This window comes from Scylla paramamosain, chromosome 19, assembly GCF_035594125.1.
Source record: "Scylla paramamosain isolate STU-SP2022 chromosome 19, ASM3559412v1, whole genome shotgun sequence".
Lineage (NCBI taxonomy): Eukaryota > Metazoa > Arthropoda > Malacostraca > Decapoda > Portunidae > Scylla > Scylla paramamosain.
In genome coordinates, this window is record NC_087169.1 from 16,668,642 (window position 1) to 16,681,141 (window position 12,500).

At 39.1% G+C, this 12,500-nt stretch overlaps 1 long non-coding RNA gene across 1 annotated transcript in view; it reads right to left on the minus strand.

Annotated features, from left to right (window-relative positions):
• LOC135109764 (uncharacterized) overlaps positions 1–12,500 on the minus strand; it is a 140,213-nt gene that overhangs the window by 42,984 nt on the left and 84,729 nt on the right. Inside the window, exon 3 of the long non-coding RNA XR_010272894.1 lies at positions 10,565–10,598. This is a non-coding gene — a long non-coding RNA (uncharacterized LOC135109764). The remainder of the gene's footprint in view (positions 1–10,564; positions 10,599–12,500) is intronic.

The following is a 12,500-nucleotide window of genomic DNA, read 5'->3' on the forward strand; positions in this document are numbered from 1 at the left end:
AGCTTTGAAGACGAGCAGGTATTTTTTCTTCTTTTTTCTTTTTTTTTCACAGCATGTAAATCTGATGTACGTCCTAACTTAGAGAGAGAGAGAGAGAGAGAGAGAGAGAGAGAGAGAGAGAGAGAGAGAGAGAGAGAGAGAGAGAGAGAGAGAGAGAGAGAGAGAGAGAGAGAGAGAGAGAGAGAGAGAGAGAGAGAGAGAGAGAACATAACTTCCCAGGAAAAAAAGAGAAAAATGTCGAAAAAGTAAAATAAAAAAGGAAATAAGAGAAAAAATAGAAAAAATACAATCTGAAAAAAGAAAAATGGAAGAAGAGAAGAAGAAAACAACTAAAATAGTAGATGAGAGAGAGAGAGAGAGAGAGAGAGAGAGAGAGAGAGAGAGAGAGAGAGAGAGAGAGAGAGAGAGAGAGAGAGAGAGAGAGAGAGAGAAAGAGAGAGAGAAAATCTTTAACCCCTCTACATCAATACTCTTATTTCTCTTCCATTTATCCTTTCCTCATCTACTTAACCTCCCTTCTCCTCCATTAACCTCCCTTATCTTCTCTCCCTTCATTTATCCTTCCTTATCTACAAACTTCCTTCTTCATCCACTGGCCTTCTATTCGCCCTTATTCTCCCTTATCTCCTCTTCCCTATCTCCCTTATCCATTACCCTCTCTTTTACCCATTAATCTCCCTTGACACCCTGCCCTGTCATCCCTCGCCATTATGTCCCTTATCCTCCCTCAGTAGTCTCCTCCCTGCCTCTTTAATCTCCTACCTCTGTTTTGCTCTTTAATCCTTCCCCTTATTTTTTTTTCTTTCTTCGTTTTCTATCTCCCCCTGTTCTCTCTCTCTCTCTCTCTCTCTCTCTCTCTCTCTCTCTCTCTCTCTCTCTCTCTCTCTCTCTCTCTCTCTCTCTCTCTCTCTCTCTCTCTCTCTCCCATAGAGTCACTACCCTTTAATAATCTTCCCTCTCTCCCTCCTTCCCTCTCCCTTACTTTACCTAACGCTTTACCTCCCTTGAGAAACCTCCCAGCATCCCTCCTTCCGTTAATCCCTCCTCCTCCTCCTCCTCCTCCCCCTCCTTAATATTCCCATACCTCCTCTCTTCATCCCCTATGCAGCATTTGTCTACTTTTTCTCCCTTTTATAGCCTCCCTTTGCTAATTTTCATGTAGGAGTAAGGTCTCTCTCTCTCTCTCTCTCTCTCTCTCTCTCTCTCTCTCTCTCTCTCTCTCTCTCTCTCTCTCTCTCTCTCTCTCTCTCTCTCTCTCTCTCTCCAAGTTATCTTCTTTACTAGTAGAAATTCAGATTTGTTTTGTTTTGTTTTGTTTTGTTATAAAAGAAAGTGTTTTGTGTATTTGTTCTCCTGTGTTGTTGTTGTTGTTGTTGTTGTTGTTTCTTCTTCTTCTTCTTCTTCTTCTTCTTCTTCTTTTTCTTTTTTTTCTTCTTCTTCTTCTTCTTCTTCTTCTTCTTCTTCTTCTTCTTCTTCTTCTTCTTCCAATTACTGCCATATCTCTCCTCTATTTTGTCATTGTTCTATTTATCTCTTCCTTCCGAAACTCACACCAATAACTCTCTCTCTCTCTCTCTCTCTCTCTCTCTCTCTCTCTCTCTCTCTCTCTCTCTCTCTCTCTCTCTCTGTAATGGTCCGTAAGGCGATTACTACGTGTGTGTGTGTGTGTGTGTGTGTGTGTGTGTGTGTGTGTGTGTGTGTGTGTGTGTGTGTGTGTGTGTGTGTGTGTGTGTGTGTGTGTGTGTGTGTGTGTGTGTGTGTGTGTAAGGAGGTGCCAAAGAAACTTGTGGTCTTGTCCTACACGCTAAAACTGGTTGTGTGCGTGTGCGAGAGAGAGAGAGAGAGAGAGAGAGAGAGAGAGAGAGAGAGAGAGAGAGAGAGAGAGAGAGAGAGAGAGAGAGAGAGAGAGAGGGAGGGAGGGAGGGATGGGGGAGGGGGCGAGGGAGGCAAGGAATGAGGGAGTGGAAGTTTTATTTACAGGTTGAAAGAAGAAGAAGAAGAAGAAGAAGAAGAAGAAGAAGAAGAAGAAGAAGAAGAAGAAGAAGAAGAAGAAGGAAGATGATGATGGTGGAAGATGATGATGGTTATGATTATGAAGATGATGAATAATAACAAACGCAATAACAACAACAACAATAACAATAACAACAACAAGGAAGAAGGAGGAGGAGAGGAGGAGGAGGAGGAGGAGGAGGAGAAGGAGGAGGAGGAGGAGGAGGAGGTGAGAATAATGGCCCACTCATATATATCAATGTCTCGTTTATAAAGTTATGGACGAGAGTATAAATCGAAGTAGTAGTAGTAGTAGTAGTAGTAGTAGTAGTAGTAGTAGTAGTAGTAGTAGTAGTAGTAGTAGTAGTAGTAGTAGTAGTAGTAGTAGCAGTAGCAGCACTAATGAAACCTAAACATATATAGAACTCAAATAACTTAATATAACTTACATAATGAAGTTTAAATTGAAAAACGATGGATAACAAATAGACATAATGAATCTTAACTCGATTACTGAGAGTGAATATAAATTTATAGGCGGAAAGTAAGGAGAAGAATAGACTGTACATCAGAGAGAGAGAGAGAGAGAGAGAGAGAGAGAGAGAGAGAGAGAGAGAGAGAGAGAGAGAGAGAGAGAGAGAGAGAGAGTAACGTCAAAATAACAATATATCATGGTTTTTAATCTTCTCCTCCTCCTCTTCTTCTTTTTTCTCTTCCTCCTCCTCCTCCTCCTCCTCCTTAGATGTTTAGTTGCTTTACCTTCTTATTTGAGGTTCTGTGATCTGCGACACAGGAAAGGCCGAGGAGGAGGAGGAAGAGGAGGAGGAGGAGGAGGAGGAGGAGGAGGAGGAGGAGGAGGAGGAGGAGGAGGAGGAGGAGGAGGAATATGCACAAGGAATGAAAAGAAACACGAAGAAAGAGAAAAGTAAAATAAAAGAAAAAGACAAGAACAAAGGAAATATATAATAATGAACAAGAGGAAAGAAAGGAAAAACAAGAAGAACAAGAAGACGAAAAATAATGGCAAATAAATAACCACAATAAGTCAATGGTGAGGAAAATGAAGAAGTTGTAAAGTTAGATGAAAAGATTGGTAGTAATGAGAAAGAAGAAGAAGAAGAAGAAGAAGAAGAAGAAGAAGAAGAAGAAGAAGAAGAAGAAGAAGAAGAAGAAGAAGAAGAAGAAGAAGAAGAAGAAGAAGAAGAAGAAGAAGAAGAAGAAGAAGAAGAAGAAGAAGAAGAAGAAGAAGAAGAAGAAGAAGAAGAAGAAGAAGAAAAAGAAGAAAAAGGAGAAGAAAACAAGAACAAGAACAAGAACAAGAATAAGGAAAATAATAATAACAACAATTTAAATGAAAATAGTAACATGAAAGGAAAGGAAACCAGAAAAGGAAAAAAAGAAAGCAGAAAAATGATGATGATGATGATTATGATAATAATAATAATAATAATAATAATAATAATAATAATAATAATAAAAATAATAATAATAATAATACAGTAAAATCCCTCTTATCCGGCATTCGAGTATCCGGCAGCTTCAAGTATCCGGCACATTTTTCCCCGAGCCTTAAAATCAATAAAAAATCAATGTGTACTCATAAAATCGATTAAAATTCCCGCGCGAGGCATACTTTGTCCCCTCGCCACCAGAGCGCACTGCTTCGCGCCATCCGCAGCCCACTGCACTGTGTTTACTCAGTGACTCAGTCCCGCGTGTGCACTGTTTATCGCCTGACGCCTTCATCATGCCTAAAGTTGTAGAAAAGAGGAAGCGTGTTGTGCTTACACTTAAGCAGCTGATCAGATCAGCTGCTGATTAAGATCAGCTGATCTTTGTTATGGTAAGATGCGTGAGTGTAGGGTGGTGATTGTGGACATAATTTCACTTCTATTCAAGTATCCGGCAATATTCAAGTATGCGGCATGTCGGCGGTCCCGTTGATGCCGGATAAGAGGGATTTTACTGTAATAATAATAATAATAATGAGGAGGAGGATGAGGATAAGGAGGAAGAGGAGGAGGAAGAGGAGGAGGAATACAAAGGAATACAAAGGAAAGAACAAACAGCAGCAGCTCTACTGGGCCTAACGAGGCTGTCTGTGTGATTACACTGCTGCTACAGGTTCTATGAATAAGAGGTAAATGGACAGCAAGGGTCAGGGAAGGAACACCATGCAGCACAGAGGGAGAAAGCGTCACAGAGTGTGATAGGAAAGGTGGAAAGAGAAACAAGTTGCACTATCTAATACAATATAAAAGGAAAAAGAGAGAAAAAAAAATATCCAGGAGCGAAATGCGTTATACGAGGGGTTGATGCGAGGTGCCTGTCTAACCTGTGCTTCAACGTTTTTACCGTATTGCTATTTCCTGCCTGTGCCGGGAGAGAGTTCCAAATATAAATTATTCTGTTAAAGAAAAAGTGTTGAGCTTCGTCTGCTCTAAATCGCTTGCCTGTAATCTTATAACCATCATTACGAGTGTTGCTAGTTCGGTCAGTAATAACAGATTTGTTAATGTTAACGTTATTAAAGCCGCGAAACATTTTGAAGCTCTCTGAAATCCCCTCGCATCCTACGCTTCTCTACAATGAACAAGTTGAGTTCCCTCACACGCTCCTCGCATGGTTTGTCACCACAGGTGGGCGCGATAACGAAAAAAGATACCACAATAACCTGTAAACCGATAACGATAACCTTATCGGCGGTAATCAATAATCGATAGCTGGCGATAATTTCACCGCCCGATAACCGGTGACCGACAAATCGATAAATCCAAAATTTCAATACTAGCAATAACGATAGTGATATTTTAAAAAGAAAAAAAAAGATAAATTCAAATCTCTATTTTTATCTTTATCTTAGAAAACTTTGAAAAATCAGAGAAAAGACTCCAGATTCAATGTTTACCCTTTCTCTTCACTAATGAAAAGTACTGTTTTAAGTAAAATAGCTACACTTAATTTTGAAACTTTAAAACTTCAACATGGTCATGTTGCAAACTAAAATGATCGATTATCACTAGTTTGGAACCAAAGGTAGCGGCGATACCGATGAATCGATAATATGGGAAAAATAATTATTGGATAACAGATAACCCGATGTCGTTATCGCGATAAATTACTGCGATAACGTCCACCGATCATTGTTACGCTCTCGTGGCATCATCTTGGTAACTTTTCTTTGCACTCTCTCCAGCTTGTCTATATATTTCCTATATATAATAAGGTCGTCGTCGTCGTCGTCGTCGGAGGAGGAGGAGGAGTATGATGCAGATAATAATGAACATCAACAACAACAACAGCAGCAACAGTAACAACAACAACAAAAACGCCACCACCACCAGCAACAACAACAAATAACAACAACAACAACAAAAACACCACCGCCACCACCACCACTAACACCAACACCAACAACAACAACAACAAACAAACAAACAAACAAACAAACAAACAAACGAACAAACAAGAAACAAACACCCAAACAAACCACTAAAAAAAAGCAAAGTAAAAACACAAAAAAATCACACACACAAAAAAAAATACAAAAATACAAAAATAACCCCACTCAAAAAAATAAACAAATAAAGAAAAAAAAAATAAAAAAAACACGTAAGTCACTAACCTGACCTAACCTAACCCAAACCCCACGAAGCAGACGCAAATCACCACTAAAAATAAAGGAGTAAGAAGAGGGAGAGAACAAGTATTTGGAAGAGACTGAGGAGGAGCAGCGGTGGTGGGGGGGGGAGGAATTAGACAAGGATGGCGGTGCTTGGAGCGTGCAATGCCTTAGCTGGGCAGGAGGCGCCACGGTGACCTGGTCTGGGGTTGGCAGATGCAGGGACGGTGGTGAGGGGGAGAACCAATGAAAAAAAAGGTAATTGTAATAAAAAAAGAGGAAATTGTAATGAAGAGAAGATAAAGTTACAGAAAATAAGGAAGAATAATAAAAGAGGGGAGGGAACTAATGAAAATAAAAAAGGATTTCTAATTAAAAGGGGAAATTGTAATAAAGAGACGATAAAGCGGTGGGAAATAAGGGAGATTGATAAGATAGGAGGAAAAGTGAGGGAGAGAAGTAATAAAAAAAGGAAAAGTTATAATAAGGAAACAACAAAGCGATGGAAGATAAGGAAGACTGACAGGAAAGGAGGAAAACAATGAGGGGAAAAATAATGTAAAAAAAAGGGGCACTGTAATAAAAAAGGGAAAATAAAGGGAGGAAAGGTGATAGAAACGAGGAAAACTGATAAGAAAGGAGGAAAATAGTGACATAAAGGGAAAATAATGATAAGAAAGGAATAATAGCAATCAGAAAGAGGATAATTATAATAAGAAAGTGGTAAGATTGATAAAAAGACCAAAGATTGATAAAAAAAAGGGAATGTTAATAGTAATGAAAGAAGAGATAATGAAAACGAGATAAAATTGATAAAAGAGGAAATACTGATAAGAAAACAGAAAATATTAACAAGAAATAAGAAAATAAGAAAATGCTAATAAATAATGATAAGAAGAATAAGGAAAGTGAAGAAGAAGAAAAGGATTAAATTAGGAGATTAAAGGATTAAGAATGAAGACTGAATTAGGATTTCATAATTTTAAAACAAATATATGTATTATGAACCTTTTTACACACACACACACACACACACACACACACACACACACACACACACACACACACACACACACACAATTGGATCTCAATAACCATAATCAACTTGTTTATGTGATATGCACACACACACACACACACACACACACACACACACACACACACACAAGAACCAGTTGCAACTTCTAACTTCATAGCCAGAGAGAGAGAGAGAGAGAGAGAGAGAGAGAGAGAGAGAGAGAGAGAGAGAGAGAGAGAGAGAGAGAGAGAGAGAGAGAGAGAGAGAGAGAGAGAGAGAGAGAGAGAGAGAGAGAGAGAGAGAGAGAGAGAGAGAGAGAGAGAGAGAGAGAGAGAGAGAGAGAGAGAGAGAGAACTGACCGAGCATAACCCAGGAGTCAATGGGGGGTGGGGAGTTAAGGGGGAGATTAACCAAGGTCACTCTTGTTTTTTTGGGGGGAGAGTGGAGAGAGGAAGAGGAGGGGGGAGGAGAGAAAGCCAGGGGGGTTAAGGGGGGTTTGGCACAGCTGAAGGATAGGGGAAGGTACTCAGGAGAGGAGGGGGGAGACAAAAGAATTAAGGAAGAGGAGGAGGAGGAGGAGGAGGAGGAGAAGGAAGAGTACTGAACAAGAGAGAGAGTAGAAGGAGAGGAATGAGGAGGAGGAGGAGAGGGGCAGGGAGAGAAAATATAGGTTCACTGGCTGTAAGAGGGGAGAGGGGAGATTATGAGGGGAGGAGAGGGTAATGGAGAGACAGACAGGCAGACAGGGGAGGCAATGAGGCATGACGGAGGTAAAAATGAGGAAAAGAGGAAAAAAGAGGAGGAAAAAGCAGTATATGAAGGAAGCTTGGGGAGGAGAGGTGGAGGAAAAAGTATCTGAAGGAGGGATGGAGAGAAAAAGAGAAGGAAAAGTAGAGGAAAAGTGTCTGAAGGAGGATGGGGAGGAAAAATGTTGTTTGAAGGAGAATGGGAAGAAAACTGAAGGAAAAAGGGTGTCTGAAGAATGGGTGGGGAGGAAAAGTGAAGGAAAAATGGCGTTTGTAGGAGGAACAGTGAAGGAAATGTGAAGGAAAAGTGTCTTAAGTAGGGCTGGGGAGGAAAATGGAGGAAAATGATAATTTGAAGGACAGGTGGAGGGAAACAAAGGGAAACTAAAGAGAGAGAGGAAAGAAAGGGAAGGAAAAAAATGAGTAACGAGGAAAAGAATAGGAATAAAGAAAGAATAGAGATAAAATGAAGAGTTAGGATAAAAAAAGACAGGAGGAAGAAAGAAAGAGGAAAAGAGGGGAAGGTAAGGAAAAACTGATAAAAAAAAAGGAGGGGAAAACTGGATGAAAGGAAGAAAAGGATGTAGGGAAGATAAAACAATTAGAAAAAGGAAGTTGGGAAGGAAAAATGAGGGAAAAAGAAAAAGGAAAAAGAAAAAGAAATTAAAAAATAAATAAAGGAAAGGGAAAATAAAGCCAGAGGATGAGAGGAAAAGGAGAAAAGAAACACAGAAGACAAAAGAAAGACCAGAGAGAGAGAGAGAGAGAGAGAGAGAGAGAGAGAGAGAGAGAGAGAGAGAGAGAGAGGAGCAACCCTTGACCTTCTCTTCTCCTCACCTGCCTCACTGCTCTTAATTGATCCCAAGTAGCTTGTCCTCACCTGAGAGAGAGAGAGAGAGAGAGAGAGAGAGAGAGAGAGAGAGAGAGAGAGAGAGAGAGAGAGAGAGAGAGAGAGAGAGAGAGAGAGAGAGAGAGAGAGAGAGAGAGAGAGAGAGAGAGAGAGAGAGAGAGAGAGAGAGATTTTGTGTCCATTATTCCCCACAAAAAATAAATAAAATAAATAAATAAATAAACCCTTCAGATGAGAAAACTACGAAAAAACGATAAAAAAATCACGAAAACAACATATAAACAAAGAAAACACGCAACAAAACAGTTATCAAAGAGAGAAAAAGAAAAAAAAACTCGTAGAAAACAAGCAACATTACGAATGGCAGTGTAAACAAGCCGAAACAACCCACGAACACAAAACAAAGCAATAAAAAAACAAGAAAGAACGAACGAAAACAAAATCCAAAACACAACAAAACACACACACACACACACACACACACACACACACACACACACACACACACACACACACAAACCAGACAAAACCAAGAGAAAACAAACAAACAAAAAAAAACATTACAAACAGCAATATAAACTAGGGAAACACTCAAAAACAAGATAAAAACAGAGAGAGAGAGAGAGAGAGAGAGAGAGAGAGAGAGAGAGAGAGAGAGAGAGAGAAAAGACCCAAACATTCAGAGAACAAAATATAAACACAACAAAACAAGAGAAAGCTGCCAGAGAGAGAGAGAGAGAGAGAGAGAGAGAGAGAGAGAGAGAGAGAGAGAGAGAGAGAGAGAGAGAGAGAGAGAGAGAGAGAGAGAGAGAGAGAGAGTACAGGTGAGCTCAGGTAAGCACAGTAATATCTTCCAGCAATTAGTCGCCAAAGGAAGGCTGGAAGTCACCGTAAACAACAATTATCAGCGACAACCACGAGAGAAAAAGATGAAGAAGAAGAAGAAAAAGACTCTCTCGTGATAACCAAACGGAAAAGCGTGTAAGTGTAAACAAATAGAATAAATAAATGTAAGGATAGAAAGTCTGCGAGGGACAAGAAAGAGGAATAAAGCTGGGAGGTAAATGAACTGCGGAAGGAAGGAAGGAAGGAAGGAAGGCTAGTGAATGTATAAATGTGGGAGTGAATTAAAGAAACGTGTGGGAACTGGGAGAGAGAGAGAGAGAGAGAGAGAGAGAGAGAGAGAGAGAGAGAGAGAGAGAGAGAGAGAGAGAGAGAGAGAGAGAGAGAGAGAGAGAGAGAGCCATACATCCATCCATCCAGTCAGCCAGCCACCCAGCCAGCCAACCAGCCAAACAAAGACATACGAACAATGAAAAAAAAAAAAACAAACACTAATAGTAAGAATAATGAAAAATAAATAAATAAAACTTGAAAAGAAAACTTAAAACCCATAGACTAAAAAAACACCCCCACAAAAAAAAAAGTTAATAAACGAATAAAAAATAGACAAAATGAAAAAAAAAAAATAATAATAATAATAATGCGATTATTTCACCACCCAGACACTTGCCAATCCCAAGGAACATAAGATTAACGGGACCCAATCGCCCCTAAGTGGTGTTATAAGGAGGTGTGGCTAATCGGTCTCGTTCCTGCTGAGGGGCTGTAAAGAGAACTGGATCCTCCTTGAGAGTGTCGAATCCTTTATGTCTATGACCCTTGGTTCTCCTCGGTTCAACCACTTGTGACTTGAGCATTGAGTTGTGTCTACGATATTCTCTCTCTCTCTCTCTCTCTCTCTCTCTCTCTCTCTCTCTCTCTCTCTCTCTCTCTCTCTGAATGAGGTAAAATGTGAAAAAAATTAATGATGTTTAAATGAAAGTTCTAAATATATCTACACGAGTCTTCTGTATTACACACACACACACACACACATACACACGCACACACACACACACACACACACACACACACACACACACACACACACACACACACACACACACACACACACGTACACACACGTACACACACACGTCTTCCTACCACCTGCGCAGGGACTAATTAAAAACACAGCACACCTTTCCTGTCCTCACCTGACTCACCAAGCACACACACACACACACACACACACACACACACACACACACACACACACACACACACACACACGAGGACATCCAGAGCTAATGATAACTTTCAGGAAGGCAAAGAAAATAACATTAAGTGAAGATAATTCAGTAAATGGACACCAAATCATAGGGTGGACAGAGGAGATGAAACTGAACACCTCCACCTAACCCTTCCACCTGTAACCTTTCACCTGTAATCTGCGCATCCAAGGGGAAAAACAGGGGAAAATATCATTGTCAGGGAAATGCAATGATACTCACGTGCGTGGATAAAGAAGATTCACAGCCAGTTTACCTGGAAAGAGAAAAAAATACTAATTGAAATTTTACCTGTTGAGGAAGAAACAGTGAGAATAATAATGACTTCATATCTGAAATTCATAGTTAGTCTTCCTGTAGGGAGAAAAATATTTATTGAGTGTTTACCTGGCGAGGGAGGAACGGTAACAATAATGCGTTATATCATCCGAAAATTTTAGTCTTGCTGAAGAAAAACTGAAAATGTAAAGACGAAAACGAATTTACCTTCAAGGAGAAAACTAATTGAGTTTACCTGGGGAAGGGTAAACAATGTAAAGATAACTTCATATATGTAGTCTGAAAATTTACATCTTGCTCAAAGAAAACTTAAAGAAAAAAAAATGAAGCCCAAAACTTAAAGAAAACATAAAAATGAAGCCCAGTTTATCTGTAAGGAGAAAATACTAATTGAGAGCTTACTGGCTGAGGGAACAAAAAAAAAAAAAAGTAATAATAGTAACTTCATATCACCTGAAAATTAACAACAAAAAATAGAAGTCAATATTACCTGTAGGGAGAAGACAGTGCTAATATAGACCTTACCTGTTAAATATTCATACCAGTGACAACCTCATATTGCCTGAAATTCTAGACCTTGCTGTGTGGAAATTGAAAAATTAAATTAAATGAAAACAAGGGGAAGATTGTCAATGTAATATGTTTAGATAAAAATAATTGAAACCTTGCACTGGTGAAAGACAAACATTACCAACATATCACCTGAAATCTTAGAACCTGCTGCAGGGAAACTGAATTAAAGGAGAATATGTAGGAGGGAATCAGTACACGTGGGAAGAAAAATATGAATAGTTTACTGACTGAATAGGAATACCAATAATAACTTAATAATACGTGGAATTTTACATTATGCTACGATAAGATAAAATGAAAACGTTGATAAGGAAGCAAGGATGAGGATTAGACAGGCAAATGCTAATGAACTTTACCTGCTCAGTTTCAACACAATGATAATAATAACACTAATAATAACAACGTCACCTGGATTTCTCAGTCTTGCGGTAGGAAAATTGAAGGAAGCCAAAACACAGACGAGAAAAGGTACGATAATTTTCCACTCGTATTATGTACAAGTGAATAAAAATACCAGTAATAACCTAACAACTTAATACCGAGCGAAATTTTGCACCTTGCTGAGAGAAAATGAAATGGAAACAGCGATAATGAGACGAATATACCTAAGAGAGAGAGAGAGAGAGAGAGAGAGAGAGAGAGAGAGAGAGAGAGAGAGAGAGAGAGAGAGAGAGAGAGAGAGAGAGAGAGAGAGAGAGAGAGAGAGAGAGAGAGAGAGAGAGAGGCAAATACTAACAAACATTACCTGGTTAATTGAAAAGAGAAAAAAAGGAAAAAGAAAAAAATAACATAAACAACATCATCTAAAAGTTTCAACCTTGCAGCTGGAAAACAGAAGGAAACCAAAACCCGGAGGAGAAAAGTACGATAATTTCACACTCAGATGGTTTAATGGCGGCAAAACGATACTCTGCCTCACCTGATATTCAATTAACACTCTGACAGGTTAATACAATGGTGCAGTGGAAGTTCAAAGCAAAATTTCCATAGAGAACACTGATAGAATAAGACGAGATAGAATACAAGTCTTTTTAGCTTCTCTGTATTAATATTTTCTCTTTTCACTAACTGTTTGTCTTCTATAACTTCTGGAACTTAATGAAATGAAGAGTATGTTTAGATTCGAAGAGAAGATCCAGTGAAGTTTTTTTTTTTTTTCAGTTTCTCGTTAATATATTTTCCCTTCTTTAGTTAACTTGAACTTGATAAAATGGAGTATGATTTTAGTTTCGTATTTAAGATGGAGTAAAGTTGTTGTTTTTTTCTTGTGGTTCTATTTTTCTGCTCTTTTTGATTAACCATTTGA